Source organism: Pleurodeles waltl, chromosome 4_1 (genome assembly GCF_031143425.1).
Source record: "Pleurodeles waltl isolate 20211129_DDA chromosome 4_1, aPleWal1.hap1.20221129, whole genome shotgun sequence".
Taxonomy (NCBI): Eukaryota; Metazoa; Chordata; class Amphibia; order Caudata; family Salamandridae; genus Pleurodeles; species Pleurodeles waltl.
In genome coordinates, this window is record NC_090442.1 from 177,221,161 (window position 1) to 177,236,960 (window position 15,800).

Below are 15,800 nucleotides of genomic sequence, written 5' to 3' on the forward strand. Positions count from 1 at the left end.
CAGGTGCCAGTATCACTTTGGTGACTGAAAACCTGGTGTCACCTGCACAACACCTCCTTGGACAGAAGTACCAAGTTACTGATGTTAATAACTCCACTCTGTCTCTCCCCTTAGCTGTAGTTCAACTTAGTTGGGGTGGAGTTACTGGCCCTAAGCTGGTGGTTGTGTTGCCTAGCTTACCTGTAGATTGTCTCTTAGGTAATGACCTAGAGGCCTCAGATTGGGCTGAGGCAGAGTTTAAAACCCATGCATTCATGCTGGGTATCCCTGAGAAATGGCTTCCTCTCATTTCTGGTGAAATGAAAAAGCAAAGGAGAGAAAAAGGCCTGAAATCTCAGGATCCCTCTCCACCAACAGGTAAAAAGGGTATCAAAATATCCCTTCCCCACCCTGCCCTATAGATACCATTCCTGTGGTAGGGAAAACCTCTCCTGTACCAAAGGAACCATCTGCTACCACAGCTGGGCTCCCAGAGGTAAAAGTACCTCTCTATGGAACTACTAAACCAGATGTGCAAAATTGCTCCAAACACTTAGGACAGCAGCCCTGTACTGGTGTGGAGCTTATAGGACAGTGTAGGAAAGTAACATCTTGCCTGGCATGTTACTCCCATTTTTGTATGTCAGTTTGTTTTTGCCTGTCTCACTGGGATCCTGCTAGGCAGGACCCCAGTGCTCATAGTTTGTGGCCTGAATGTGTGTACCTGTGCAGTGTCTAACTGTGTCACTGAGGCTCTCTTAATCAGAACCTCAGTGCTTATGCTCTCTCTTCCTTTAAATTTGTCACTATAGGCTAGTTACCACTTTTACCAATTTCAATTGGCACACTGGAACATCCTTATAATCCCCTGGTATATGATACCTAGGTACCCAGGGTATTGGGGTTCCAGGAGAACCCTATGGGCTGCAGCATTTCTTTTGCCACCCATAGGGAGCTCAGACAAACCTTTACACAGGACTGCCATTGCAGCCTGAGTGAAATAACGCACACGTTATTTCACAGCCATTTTCACTGCACTTAAGGAACTTATAAGTCACCTATATGTCTAACCTCCACATAGTTCAGGGCCATTTCTCCGGACTTTGTGAGTGCGGGGACACCATTACACAAGTGCACTACATATAGGTCAATACCTATATGTAGCTTCACAATGATATCTCCGAATATGGCCATGTAACATGTCTAAGATCATGGAATTGTCCCCCCATGCCAAAAAAGGTATTGGGGAGCCAATTCCATGCATCCCCGGGGCTCCACTATGTACTCCGGGTACTGCCAAACCAGCTCTCTGGGGTTTTCTCTGTAGCTACCGCTGCTGCCACCCCACAGACAGTGTTCTGCCCTCCTGGGGTGTGGGCAGCCCAGTCCCAGGAAGGCAGAACAATGAATTTCTTTTGAGAGAGGGTGTTACACCCTCTCACTTTGGAAATAGGTGTTAAAGGCTGGGGAGGGTAGCCTCTCCCAGCTTCTGGAAATGCTTTGAAGGGCACAGATGGTGCCCTACTTGCATAAGCCAGTCTACACCGGTTTAGGGAACCCCCAGTCCCTGCTCTGACTTGAAACTGGACAAAGGAAAGGGGAGTGACCACTCCCTTGTCCAGCACCACCCCATGGGTGGTGCCCAGAGCTCCTCCAGTGTGTCCCAGTTCTCTGCCATCTTGTTTCTAGAGGTGTTAGGGCACTCTTGAGGCCTCTGTGTGGCCAGTGCCAGCAGGTGATGTCAGAGACCCCTCCTGTTAGGTGCTTAACTGACTAGGTGGCCAATCCTCCTGTGAGGGCTATTTAGGGTCTCTCCAGTGGGCCTTTCCTCAGATAATGACTTGCACAAATTCACCAAAATTCCTCTGCACTTCTCTTATTGACTTCTGCCAAGGATCGACCGCTGACTGCTCCAGGACGCCTGCAAAACTGCAACAAAGTAGCAAGAAGACTACCAGCGACATTGTAGCTCCTAATCCTGCCGGCTTTCTCGACTGTTTCCTGGTGGTGCATGCTCTGGGGCTGCCTGCCTTTACCCTGCACTGGAAGCCACAAAGAAGTCTCCTGTGGGTCGATGGAATCTTCCCCCTGCTTCAGCAGGCACCAAACTTCAGCGTCACTGGTACTCTGGGACACCTCTCATCCTGACAAGCGTGGCCCCTGGAACACAGGTGGTGAACTCAAGTGACCCAGACTGTCCAGTGGTCCAATTGTCCAAATTTGGAGGAGGTAAGTCGTTGCCTCCCCTCTCCAGACAGTAATTCTGTGCACCGTGTGAAGTGCAGCTACAAGGGCTTCTGTGCACATTCCAAGAAATCCTGCATGCACAGCCAAGCCTAGGTCCCCAGCACTCTGTCCTGCAATGTTCAGCTCCCTGAGTTGATCTCCGGTGTTGTGGGTCCTCATTTTGCAGTGTTAAGAGGACCACCGTGTTCAGACATCTTCAACCCGTGTTCAAGGACTTCTGCTGATGCTATCTTCTTGTATGTGCGCTCTCTATGTTGCTGATTGCCTCCTCTGCCTCCTCATCCAAGTGTCAACATCCTGGTGCTTCCTGGGCCCAGCCAGCACTCTTTTTCTCTAACTGCAACTCTTGCAGCTAGCAAGGCTTGTTTGTGGTATTTTGCCAAGGAAACAACTTTGCATGCTCCTGCACACCGTGGGACATCTTCTGCACAAACGAGACATTCCTAGCGCCTTTTGTTGTTGCAGAATCTTCAGCTTCTTCAATCCGGAGGCAGCCATTTTGCCCCTTTATCTGGGGTTTAGTGAGCTCCTGCTTCCCCCCGGACAGTTTCGCGACTCTTGCCGTCCCCTTCCTTTGCAGGTCCTCGGGTCCAGGAATCCGTCTTCAGTGCTTTGCAGTCTGTTGTGGTTTTTGCAAAATCCCTTATCACGACTTTGTGTGTTTCTTGTAAAATAGTAGTACTTTACTCCTTCTTTCCAGGGTCTTGGGGTGGGGTATCTTGGATACCCTTAGTGTTTTCTTACACTTCCAGCCACCCTCTACACACTACATTAGCCTAGGGGTCCATTCGTGGTTTGCATTCCACTTTCTTAGTATATGGTTTGTGTTTTCCCTTGGCCTATTGCATCCTATTGTATTCTACAGTGTTTGTACTACTTTTCTGACTGTTTTACTTACCTGATTTGGTGTGTGTGTTTATTTTGTGTATTTTACTTACCTCCTAAGGGAGTATTGTCAATGTTAGAAATGGGGTCTCTAGTTGGCAGTCGGTTTGCACCCTGTCCAAGTAGGGACTCTCACTCTAGTCAGGATAAGGGAGATACCCGCTCAGATAACCCCTGCTCACCCCCTTGGTAGCCTGGCACGAGCAGTCAGGCTTATCTCAGAAGCAATGTGTAAAGCATTTGCGCATAACACACAGTAGTAAGTGAAAACACTACAAAAGGACACCACACCAGTTTTAGAAAAATAGCCAATATTTATCTATATAAAACAAGACCAAATACGATACAAATCCAACATACAGTAAGAAAAATATGAATTCAGCAAGATTTACTCAAAACTACAGTTCCTCAAAGTCGATAGCTCCACCTGGGGCTATCATGGCGTCGTGAACAACAAAACCAAAAGTTCAGGCTGGCCTCAGCGTCGCGGGCCAGCTGCGGTGTTGGGAAGACCCGCAAACAGTACCTTGGATTCGTAGGGCGTTGTGATCCTCGCGGTGAGCTCCGGAGAGCGGCGTTGCTGCCGTCGGTGCAGGAGTCGTCGGGCCCTTGAAGTCACGCACCTCGGGGATCGAACTCCTGGCTGATGAAATCAGGTGCGCTTGCGGGGATGGCGTCGGGGCTGCGCTTTGAAGCGGGGTAGTGCAATGTGCGGTGTCCACAGGTCACGGTGCAGGCAGCGTCATCGTCGTTGAGGAAGCGCTGTCATCGGTAGGCCCAAGCAAGCGGTGCGGGACGGGACGGTGCTTCGTGACCCTCACGAACGGTGTCCACAGGCCACGGTGCAGGCAAGGACGCCTGGTGACGACACTGGAGCCGATGGTGCTGGCGTCAGTGGACCAGGGCTCCAGCGCAGGACGAGACGGTGCTTCGTGCTCCTCACGAGCGGTGTCCACAGGCCACGGTGCAGGCAGCAGCGCCGGTGTTAGCAGGAGCGACGTCGTTGGGGATGCCCAGGCTGCGGTGTGAGCAGGTGGCGGCAGAGTGCGGGGCCCACAGGTCGCGGTACGAGCAGCGGCTTGGTGAAGATATCTGATGACAGCGTCGGTGAGAACAGGGTCGCGGTGCGAAGCGGGGCAAAGTGTGGGGTCGGCAGGTCATGGTGCAGGTCAGCGGCATCGTTGGCGGCGTCGCAGTGGTTTCTCCTCTTGAACAACACAAAACGCACAGTTCCCAGTGCTGCAGGTCGAGGAAGCTGAAGTCTTTGGTGTCCCTGAGACTTTCAACACGAGGCAAGCTCTACGCCAAGCCCTTGGAGAATTTTCTCAAGCAGGACACACAGCAAAGTTCATCCTTTGCACTCTTTTCAGGCAGAAGCAGGAACTGCAGGCAAGTCCAGCAAAGCAACACAGCAAAGGGACATTGCTCCTCCTTCAGCTCTTCAGCTCTTCTCCTTGGGCAGAGGTTCCTCTTGATTCCCAAAAGATTCTAAAAGTTTTGGGTTTTGGGTCTTCTTCTTATACCCAGTTCTGCTTTGAAGTTGGCAAACTTCAAAGCAAAGTCTCAAGTGTTTGCAAGATCCTTCCTTGTCCGGGTCAGGCCCCAGACAATCACCAGGGGGTCGGAGACGGCATTGTGTGAGGGCAGGCACTCCTCCCGTCCCCTCTAGCACAGATGGCTAATCAAGATATGCAGGCTACACCCCAGCCCCCTTTGTGTCACTGTCTAGAGGAGAGGTGTGAACAGCCCAACTGTCAAACTGACCCAGACAGGGAATCCACAAACAGGCAGAGTCACAGAATGGATTAGGCAAGAAAATGCCTATTTTCTAAAAGTGGCATTTTAGATTTACAATCTAAAAACCAACTTCACTAAAAGGTGTATTTTTAAATTGTGAGCTCAGAGACCCTAAACTCCACATTTTTATCTGCTCTCAAAGAGAATCTGCGCTTTAAGGATATTTAAAGGCAGCCCCCATGTTAACCTATGAGAGAGATAGGCCTTGCACAGTGAAAACCGAGTTTGGCAGTATTTCACTGTTAGGACATATAAAACACACTAGTATATGCCCTACCTTAAACATACACTGCACCCTGCCCATAGGGCTACCTAGGGCTTAACTTAGGGGTGCCTTACATGTAGTAAAAGGGATGGTTGAGGCCTGGCATGTGGGTACACTTGCCAAGTCGAACTGGCAGTTTAAAACTGCACACACAGACACTGCAATGGCAGGTCTGAGTCATGTTTACATCGCTACTAATGTGGGTGGCACAACCAGTGCTGTAGGCCCACTAGTCGCATTTGATTTACAGACCCTGGGCACCTCTTGTGCACTTTACTAGCAAATCAAATATGCCAATCATAGATAAACCAATCAACAGTACAATATCTATATGGAGCACTTGCACTTTAGCACTGATTAGCAGTGGTAAAGTGCACAAAGACAAAAAATAGCAAAAACAGACCTAACAAAAATCACAGGAAGAAGGCAACAAGTTTAGGGATAACCCTGCAAAAAGGGCCATTTCCAACAGTCACTAAAATAAAGTACCTTTATTTTTAGTAACTCTGAGTATTGTCTTTCTTATGATATAGTACCTATATGATATCAGTGGTATAGTAGGAGCTTTGCATGTCTTCTAGTTCAGCCTAAGCTGCTCTGCTATAGCTACCTCTATCAGCCTAAGCTGTTCGGACACTACTACTCTACTAAGGGATAACTGGACCTGGCACAAGGTGTAAGTACCACAAGGTACCCACTATAAGCCAGGCCAGCCTCCTCCAGACAGCAGCCCTGCTCCAACTCAAGAGAAACAACAACCATGTTCTCTCTTACAGCCATAAGGACAAACATTTTGCCCATCTATGGCTTTATTGAGACAGCATCCCTGTCTAGCATTTACTGCATTTGACATAGGCCAAGTGGACCAATCCCACTGTCCAACATTAAAACATACTAATAGGAACTCTGAGAATCTACACTCACAGTGTTGGTTAGGAAACAATCTCCATACAAGGTGGTTTACATCCCCACAGGGAAGTAACCTTATAGTGGATGATAAAGAGAGTAACCACTCTATTGCAGATCTACTTTCCACTTATCACCACTTAAACAATAAAGTCTCAACTGGCCAAGGTTAGCCTTATTGTCCTTCGTTTGGGGATGAGGGAGTTGTGTAGGAAACTAGCCTCTTTCTAGCAAGGTTACCCCCACCTTTGGCCTGTTTGTGAGTGTGTGTCAGTGTGTTTTTACTGTGTCACTGGGATCCTGCTAGCCAGGACCCAGTGCTCATAGATAAAAACCTGTATGTCAATGTGTTTTGCCTGTCTCACTGGGATCCTGCTAGCCAGGACCCCAGTGCTCATAGTTTGTGGCCTAATGTGTATGCCTGTGTAGTGCCTAACTGTGTCACTGAGGCTCTGCTAATCAGAACCTCAGTGCTTATGCTCTCTCTGATTTTAAATTTGTCACTGTAGGCCAGTGACTTCATTTACCAATTTCAATTGGCATACTGGACCCCCCTTATAAGTCCCTAGTGTATGGTACCTAGGTACCCAGGGCATTGGGGTTCCAGGATATCCATATGGGCTGCAGCATTTCTTTTGCCACCCATAGGGAGCTCAGACAAACCCTTGCCCAGGTCTGCCATTGCAGCCTGCATGAAATAACACACACGTTATTTCACAGCCATTATCACTTCACTTAAGTAACTTATAAGTCACCTATATGTCTAACCTTCACATGCTGCAGTTACTAGCAAAGGTGTCCCCACATAGTTCAGGGCCATTTCCCTGGACTTTGTGAGTGCGGGGATGCCATTACACGCGTGCACTACATATAGGTCAATACCTATATGTAGATTCACAGTGGTAACTCCAAATATGGCCATGTAATATGTCTAAGATCATGGAATTGTCCCCCCATTCCAAATATGGTATTGGGGAGCCAGGTTCATGCATCCTGGAGGCTCCACCATGGATCCCCAGTACTGCCAAACCAGCTCTCTGAGGCTTGCACTGCAGCTACAGCTGCTGCCACCTCACAGGCAGGGTTCTGCCCTCCTGGGGTCTCGGCAGCCCAGTCCCAGGAAGGCAGAACAAAGCATTTCCTCTGAGAGCAGGGTGTTACACCCTCTCCCTTTGGAAATAAGTGTTACAGGCTGGGGAGGGGTAGCCTCCCCCAGCTTCAGGAAATGCTTTGAAGGGCACAGACAGTGCCCTCCTTGTATAAACCAGTCTACACTGGTTCAGGGACTCCTTCTCCCCTGCTCTGGTGGGAAACTGGACAAAGGAAAAGGAAGTGACCACTCCCCTGTCCATCACCACCCCAGGGGTGGTGCCCAGATCTCCTCCAGTGTGTCCCTGACTTCAGCCATCTTGCTTTGCAAGGTGTGGGGGCACTCTGGAGAGCTCTGAGTGGCCAGTGCCAGCAGATGACGTCAGAGACCCCTCCGGATAGGTCCTTACCTAATAAGGTAGCCAATCCCCCCTCTCAGGGCTATTTAGGGTCTCTGGTGTGGGTTCTCTTCAGATTCTGCTTGCAAGTTTCCTTCAGGAATCCTCTGCAACAACTTCAGACTCTTCTGACCTCGGATCAACCGCAGCCTGCTCCAAGAAATGCTGTAACTGCAACAAAGTGTCTACAAGGGATACTTTTCTTCAGCAACCTCAGCTCCAAGTCAGCAACTGCAACAATTTCCACAGTGTGCATGCTCTGGAGACTCCCTGTCTTCATTCTGCACCAGAAGGACCGAAGATATGTCCTGTGGAGTGACAGAGTCACTCCCCTGCTCCAAGCAGGCACCTTCCAAGGCAATGACTGGTACCCTGGGACTCCTCTCAGGGCGAGGAGCATGCTCCTAAGGACACAGAGGGTGAACATCATCAACACAGACTGTCCTGAGGTCCTGCCAACGCAATTTGGAGGAGGTAAGACCTTGCCTTCCCCAAGAACGGCAGTACCCCTGGGTATTGTGTCTTCTTCACCTCCTGAGGCCTCTGTACACTCTTTGCAAAATTCCTTCATGCACAGCCTGGCCCAGGTCCCTAGCACTCCACCCTGTGACGCTCAACTTGCTGAGTTGTTCTCCGGCAGCGTGGAACCTTCTTTTGTTGTGCTGCATCAACCGTTTTTGCACCTCCTTTGAACCCAGATCCTGTGGCTTCTAGGGGTGCTGGTTGGCATCCTGAGGGCTCTCTAGAGTGCTGAGAGCCCCCTCTTCCTCCTCACACAGTCTTGAGGACCCCAGATCCCTCCTGGGTCCATCCAGCACCATTTTGATGAAAAATGCACTTTTGTCGTGGCCAAGGCTTGTTGGAACCTTCCAACACAAAATCTCATCTGCAACAATCTTCACACCATGGGACATCTTTTTCATCATGCAGGAAACCACTGGCATCTTCCTAGGGTGCATTTCTGTAGTCTTCTACTAATGAGGGACTCTTCTTTTGCACCCTCTTCTGGGTTGGCGGGGGCTCCTGTTCTTCCTGGAACTTCTTTCCACCTCTGGACTTTGTCCCCTTCCTTTGTTGGTTTTCAGGTTCAATAATCCAGCAGTTGTTCTTTACAGACTTGGTTAGCTGCTGCAAAATCCCCAAAACAAGGTGTAGTGTGTCCTAATACTAGTACTTTACTCCTGCTTCTCTGGGCTCTGGGTTGGGGTACTTCACTTACCTTTACTGTATTCTTACTCTCCCAGTGATTCTGCACAGACTACAATTGTCTAGGGGGAAATTTGTGATTCACATTCCACTTTTTTTGGTATATGGTTTGTGTTGCCCCTAGACCTATTTTCTCCCATTGCACTCTATAGGATTTCCTATTGTTTACATTGTAGTGTGGGTATTTTTACGTATATTTTGCGCATTAGCTTCAGGCTTTAGGCTTTTGTGCACTTTGCCCTGAATGTATTTTATTAATTTGCTGACAGCTTAGAGCCTCTGTGCACTTTGCTCTAAATGCTTTTTATTAGGCTTCGTACTGTTATTTTTCAAATAGCCAGTTCTAAGGTGATGTTTTTTTGTTCATATCACACTGTTTTGCCTACTTCAGCACTGGAGCTCTTCATAACATATTCACTCTGTGCTTCAGTCAAGGATACAGTCTGGTACATTGCCGATAGACGTGGTAGGAGTTTAGATTTGGCATTCCTGCGTAGGGACATTTTGTGATCACAATGACATGTTAGTTATAAAATCACTTCCTTGTCCCAATACATGCAAGAGGGAGATTCCGACCAGAGACCCACAACTAGACGCTGACTGCCTCGTTGCAGATGCTGAACCAGATCACAGGCCTTTGCTCAGGTATGAGGGCTTATGTCTCCCCGGTGATTCAGAAAGGCAAGCTAGAAGCTTAACATGCTGTGCTCTAAATAGAACAAGCAGAGGGAGAATAGAAACTGTTAGGCAATATGATAGCTTTGTTCTTATGTTTTACTCTCCTGGTGACTATTTCAATCCTACTATGTTGTATTGTTCTGGTTATTGCGGCTCATGCCTTATTATCTAAAATACAGTCGTTTTATTAAAAATTATATAAAACTTATACTGTCTTCGTCATTTGTATATGAGACCATATTGTAAATGAGAGAGTTGGTTTGGATCTGAGTGACCACGACTTCCCTGAGAAGTTCCAAAGATGTCATGCGCTCGGCTGCCTAATCATTTCTTCCCCCTGGGAGAAATGAGGCACTGCTAGTTAGCCGGAGCAAAAACCGGATTTAGGGTGACAGAGTTCTTTACAAGTGGGTCAGACTCAGTCCCCCACACTGTTATCGATCCTGCTACCTAGAAATCCAGTAGTCTCATTTAGGATAATGAGAGCCCACGCGACAACATTGTTCAATGACTATTTACTTGTCTAATTTTGGTGTCTAGTGTATATGTTGTGTATAATACTTACCTCCAGAAGGAGTATTGTCTCTAAGATATTTTGGTACTGTGCCACCCAAATAAATACCTTTATTTTTGGTAACACTGAGTATTGTCTTTACTTGTGCATAAGTAATGTGTAACTATAAGTGGTATTGCATGAGCTTTGCATGTCTCCTAGTTCAGCCTAGACTGCTCTGCTATAGCTACCTCTAACAGACTAAGCTGCTAGAACACTTCTATTTCACTAATAAGGGATAACTAGACCTGGTATAAGGTGGAAGTACCCAAGGTACCCACCACAAACCGGGCCAGCCTCCTAGAGGCACCACATTTAAATCTGAAAGAACCACCCTTTTCCAAGTGGTCCTGGTACCTGCTCCAAGAGACTTTCCAGTGCTGCTCCTGCCGGAACCGGAAGACGCCTGAGCCTCTCCAGCTGGCACAGCATGCCCACCGACCGCCTCAACCAACCGGTGAAAGCGGAACCTGGTAATTTAAGTGTACGATTTTATATGCATTTTTAAAAGTGACTCCTATGATGTGTAATTACGCACATAAAGACTGCATTATTTTGGTAACACTGAATATTGTCTGCATTTATTACAACTTTAAAAATTCATAACTTCAAAAGTACTTAACCAATCTTAATGATCTTGGTCTTAAAAATGATATAAAAATCTGCAGTATTTTTATAAATTGATCTCGAGTTATTCCATTGAGTGTATGTGGTGCATAATTGATACTGTGAGTACAACAAATGCATTGCGGTTTTCCAAGATTAGCCTAACTGCTTGACCAAGCTACCTAAAAAATTAAAGTATTTGGTGATCTAGTTTTTGACTCTGGAATCCCACGTGTGTTTGCCTGGACCTCATCCACAGCGTGCCTAGTTTTTACACTACATAGAGGGTCAGCCTCTTACACCTGGACTCTCTGCTGAGACTCCTACCATGCCAAGTGGTGTCCTATCAAAGTCCCTGAAGGGTGAAGCTGGTGGGAGCAAGGTGGAAACCCACGCACAGGAGCCGCGCGGGAAATATTTCAACACATCTTGTGCAACGCAGGTGTAAAAACGATGCACCACCCACATCGCTGCTGAAGTAGATGCACTACCTGCATTGGGGCTGGGAAATCGACGCATCATCTGCACTGCACTGGAGAAATGACGCAACACCCACTTGCGGCTACTGAAATTGACGGAAACCCCACGCAGCATGGATTCTTAGCTTTGTGCAACTGGATTTCGCATGCATCGTCACCGAGCGTAAAAATCGAAGTGAACCTCCCAATGTCCGAGGTGCCCATCTGGAAATTGATGCATCATTCTTTTACAGGAGAGAAAAACAATGCATCACCTACCTGACCGGAAAAGAAACAGCGCACGGCCTCACTTGCGAATAAGGAACAACATATCTCTGACTTTCTGACGCATGCTTGACCATGTGGCTTTTTTTTATTTTTGACGCAAACCAGGTACTTTGTGTTACAACATTTTCATTGTTTTCTATGGAGTAAGATTCTATTATTTCAAAAATTAATATCTTGACTTGGTTATGTTGGATTTTTGTCGTTTTGGTCTTGTTTGATTTAGATAAATATTGTATATTTTTCTAAACTGGTGTGTAGTCTAGTGCTGAATTTGTGTAATTACTGCAGTCTTGTGTTTAACAGAAGGGCTTTGAGCACTGGCACCTCTTTATTTACAAATTAAGCACTGGTGGTGTCCATTTTGTAGTGTTTTTGCTGTATTACTGTGTGTTGGTACAAATACTTTACACATTGCCTTTGCGATGAGCCTGATTGCTTATGCCAAGCTACCAAGGGGGTGAGCAGGGGTTATCTTAAGTGTGTATCTCCATTGCCCTGACCAGAGTAAGGGTCCCTGCTTGGACGAAGTGCAAACTGACTGCCAACCAGAGACCCCATTTCTAACAACTACCTTCTGAAAATCAATCCCTAAAAGCGGTACTTGCCAATTTGGTGAGTTGCTGCTAGTTCCGGTGTTTGGGAGGACCACGATCCAGTGGTTTCCTAAGTACCCTGGGGTCACACAGGCTCATAGTGGAAGTAGCTGCCTGATACAAGTTTGTTCCCCACACGAGCACACACAGGATGTCAGCACAACTTGTCTTGGATCGCAGGATGTGAGTACAGTCATAGGCAAGGCATGGTTGTTTATTGATTTGCTAGTTTAGCTGATGGCATCAATACTCATCTTCAGTTTTGCTGGGTGCTTAGCTTCAACTGGCTTGGAGAGGCTTCTTGTTTGTACGCAGGGCCTGTGTGGTTCATCGAGCCTTTGAACACTCCTGCCCCCTTGCAGTGCCTTCTCCTAATTTTCCTTTGGCCCTCAAACCCTGTGCAGCTCACCTGACTGGTGAACTGGAAGATGCAGCAAAGTATTGAGAGTGGAAATGGCCATCACCACAGTGTTTTTTGGACTGTGCTAGAGTCCCAATATACTTCTAACAAGCAGTATTAGGTCTGTGAAAATGCTGTTTTGACTGTTACTTGATGTGATCATTATTACACCCACTACAGAGAGTCTTATTGAGAGGTGCCGTATCTTTCCCCACTTTTCTTTGGTACACTGGTAGCCGGAGATAGCGACCAAAGTGACAAAGCCATAAAAGTCAATCTTTTTTTTCATTATTCTCCAATAGAAAAATAGGGAAGTTGAATTATGAGAATTGTGAGCACTGGGGTAACCAGTAGGAGAGCCATCCATGATGTGGAGGGCTGTGTGCCTGAAACAAAGAAAGACAAAGTTGGAGTTAAGCGTGTGTCTGAACTTCAAACCATACAGCAATACAGCAAGATGTTCCATCAAAGTCCTCTGTTAAGAGATCTCACTTTGTTTTTAGAGGGGTTTCGCTCACAATTGGATCCCAAATCACACCGTTGTTAAAGATGCTACAGCAAGTTGCTTGGTCAAAGCTCCTGAATGTTAACCCAGAGAGTTGAGATATTCAATTATGGAGGTAAGTCCCAGGGATATTCTTGAGGTTTCAACCAGAGCTGCCTGGGAAAGAGGCCACTACAAGCAAAAGTCTGGTTCATAACTCTATGAAACCTTCCCAGCATCTAAGGTTACATAGTACTCAGTTGACGAGTCCTTCAGACCCATTAGACGTAAAATCAACCACTCAAGTAGAGATTGCTGCTCCGATGAGTGAAGAAAGAAAGGGTGAAGTAGAAAGTGTTAGAATGGGAGAAATAGTCCCAAAATCAAATTTATATATATATATATATATATATATATATATATATATATATATATAAGCAAGTACCATTGCTCTACCCTGAAATTCAAAATCTCTTGATAAACGCAGCATCCCTGATTTCTGTCCCTTAATCATGAATAGTGACTACTCAGAGTTTAGCCTAAGCAGGGCAACTTGTCCTCCACAGGTAAACAGAGATTGTTAGGATGGAACCCACTCCTTAAGCTCCAAAGAAAGAGAAGTGGGAGGAGAGAATCAAGAAAGTGTAGGCTTTGGTACTGGGTCCACAAAAGAGCAAACAAGCACAATACTGGAAAAACCCCAAACACTGACAATCACAAAAGTAGAAAAGGAACTAAGAACATGGTGTAAAAACAAAGTTGACACCGTTTTTTCACTAAAAGGTTTGGGCTACTTGCAGTGCAGTTATTTGGGGTCACTTTAGGTCAACAGCCAGTCAGGGGGATCAGCCAGGTCCTCATAAACAATTACCTCAGCAGATGACGCAGACTACATTCAGTTCCAGGCACTTTTATCCTTTTTCTTTACCGGGCTTTCCTACGGAAGTGGTCCTGATGCAAGGGATGACAATGCTGAAGGTGATCAAAGGATGATGTTGATACGATGCGGTCCACGGGGAATTGCTACAACTACCTCTCTGTCCGCGAAGTTGGTGAAGTGATCCAGGTCAAAGGGTTGATGTTGCTCAATGATCTCTTGGTGCTGGCAGAAGTCCAGTTGCCACTGGACTACTAGTTGCCCAGCATCGCATTCACTGCCCAATCCTTCCTGGACCAAAAACTTGTCCTCTGGAGGTCCTAGCTACACTCTGACAACACTCCCAGGTACAGTGAAAGTGGGTGCTACTTAATTTGTGTGTCAGGTCCTGGAACCTGGTGGTTCGCAACAGGTAGAAGACTTTGGGCTACCAACTTGCCCCAGCTGGCTTTGTTAGGTATTTTGTTCCTGGGCTGTGAACAGGAAGTCAGTCATCTGGCCCTTGAAGTCTCTTGGTTTTGGCCGGTCTCTGGAGATGACTTCTCCTTGAACAGGACATGGCAGACACAGTTCTTTTCCTTTTCTAGCCACCAGGTGCAGCAGGTGCAGTCCGCAATGGCGCAGTCTCTCTTTGTCTGGTTCTTCATGCAGCATGGCAGTCCTTCTTTGGGCCTTCTTCCAGTCCAGTTGAGATATGATTTTGGGGGACCAGGGGTGCCCTACCTATGCTCAGAAAATGCCCACAGAGCAGGATGTGGCTAGTAGCCAATGTGCTACCAAGATCCCTCCCACCTGATGAGCACTTCCTGCAAAGTGTGGAACCCGGGCATCCCACAATGCACCATTCTGCCCACTTCCAATAGTACAGGAACCCTGTGTGGAACTCCTTAGCCTAACCCAGAGGTGTGGCTATCAAGGGGGCTACACAGGCTTTGAAAACCAGTTTGGGAATTGGTTTTCTGTCTCCTGTCCATAGTGCCAGCCTGTCTGCCTAAACAATGGAGCAGCCCCTCTCCCAGGTGTTACCCATTTGCCCATCAAAGGCAGTTTCTCCTATCAAGCTTTCCTTTTGGGACAACCCCCATATGGCTTCTTGCAGGAAGGAGGTGATACTTCCTTCTGGGATATGCCCTCATTGCATCGGTTCCTGGCAGTCGTTAGCATGTCTCCTTAGGAGGGCAGAAAGCTGTCTCGGTGACAGGGTGCAACTGGTAAGGTCACAGGGGCTGAAGGCAGCAAAATGGCAACTTTGCTAAAGTTGCACACTGCAACTTGTTACATTAGCTTCAATCTGGAAATCAGGTTGGGCTTCCTGTGATAAGGTGTTTGATATCTTGAATGACCCACTTTAGTCACACCGGTCCAGAGTTAGCACAGTTGAGGGGTCAGAGTGTGGAAAGTATAAACAACAGTTTCACATTTTTACTATTAAAACATGTAAAATACATGTCCTGCCTGTGAGATATGCTGCACCCTGCCTTAGGACCTGAGAGCCCTGCCAGTGGAGTGATGCACATATATATCAGAGGGAAGTCTTTAAATGGCAAAGTCAGGCTAGCAGTGTAAACTACTCTTCCAGCCTGCAAGTAGCATGTTGGGAGTCTCGTTTTACTTGTATCACACCCAGAGTGGCACAACTAGCGTTGCAGGCCCTGAGGTGACCCTCCAACTTGCATGCCACGGACACCACTTACTAGGTACTTACAAGCAAGTTAGTTCAGCAAATTGGGCATGAGCCAATTCGACATACTAATTAAAGGGTAAGGGCACAGGTACTGAGGACTGGTTAGCAGGCCTCACTGCATACTCAGAGTAGAAAAATCAGCAGCATCAGTCTGAAAACTTCGGTGTGACCATTCTAAAAGAGGTATTTTCTTACAGTCTATAGAAGGCTGGCCCTCTATGTAGTGTACAAAATCGAGTACACAATGCCGAGGGTTCACAAGGGGATGGGGACCCAGTGCACACAGCAGATCCCGTGATGCAATGCCCAGGGTGGCTAGGTGCAGGGCGAGCTGGCGATCCAGGAGCTGTGCTCAACCGAGTTGTTTGGAGCTTAAGGTGAGGCACTTTGAGGGCTGCTTACAGGAC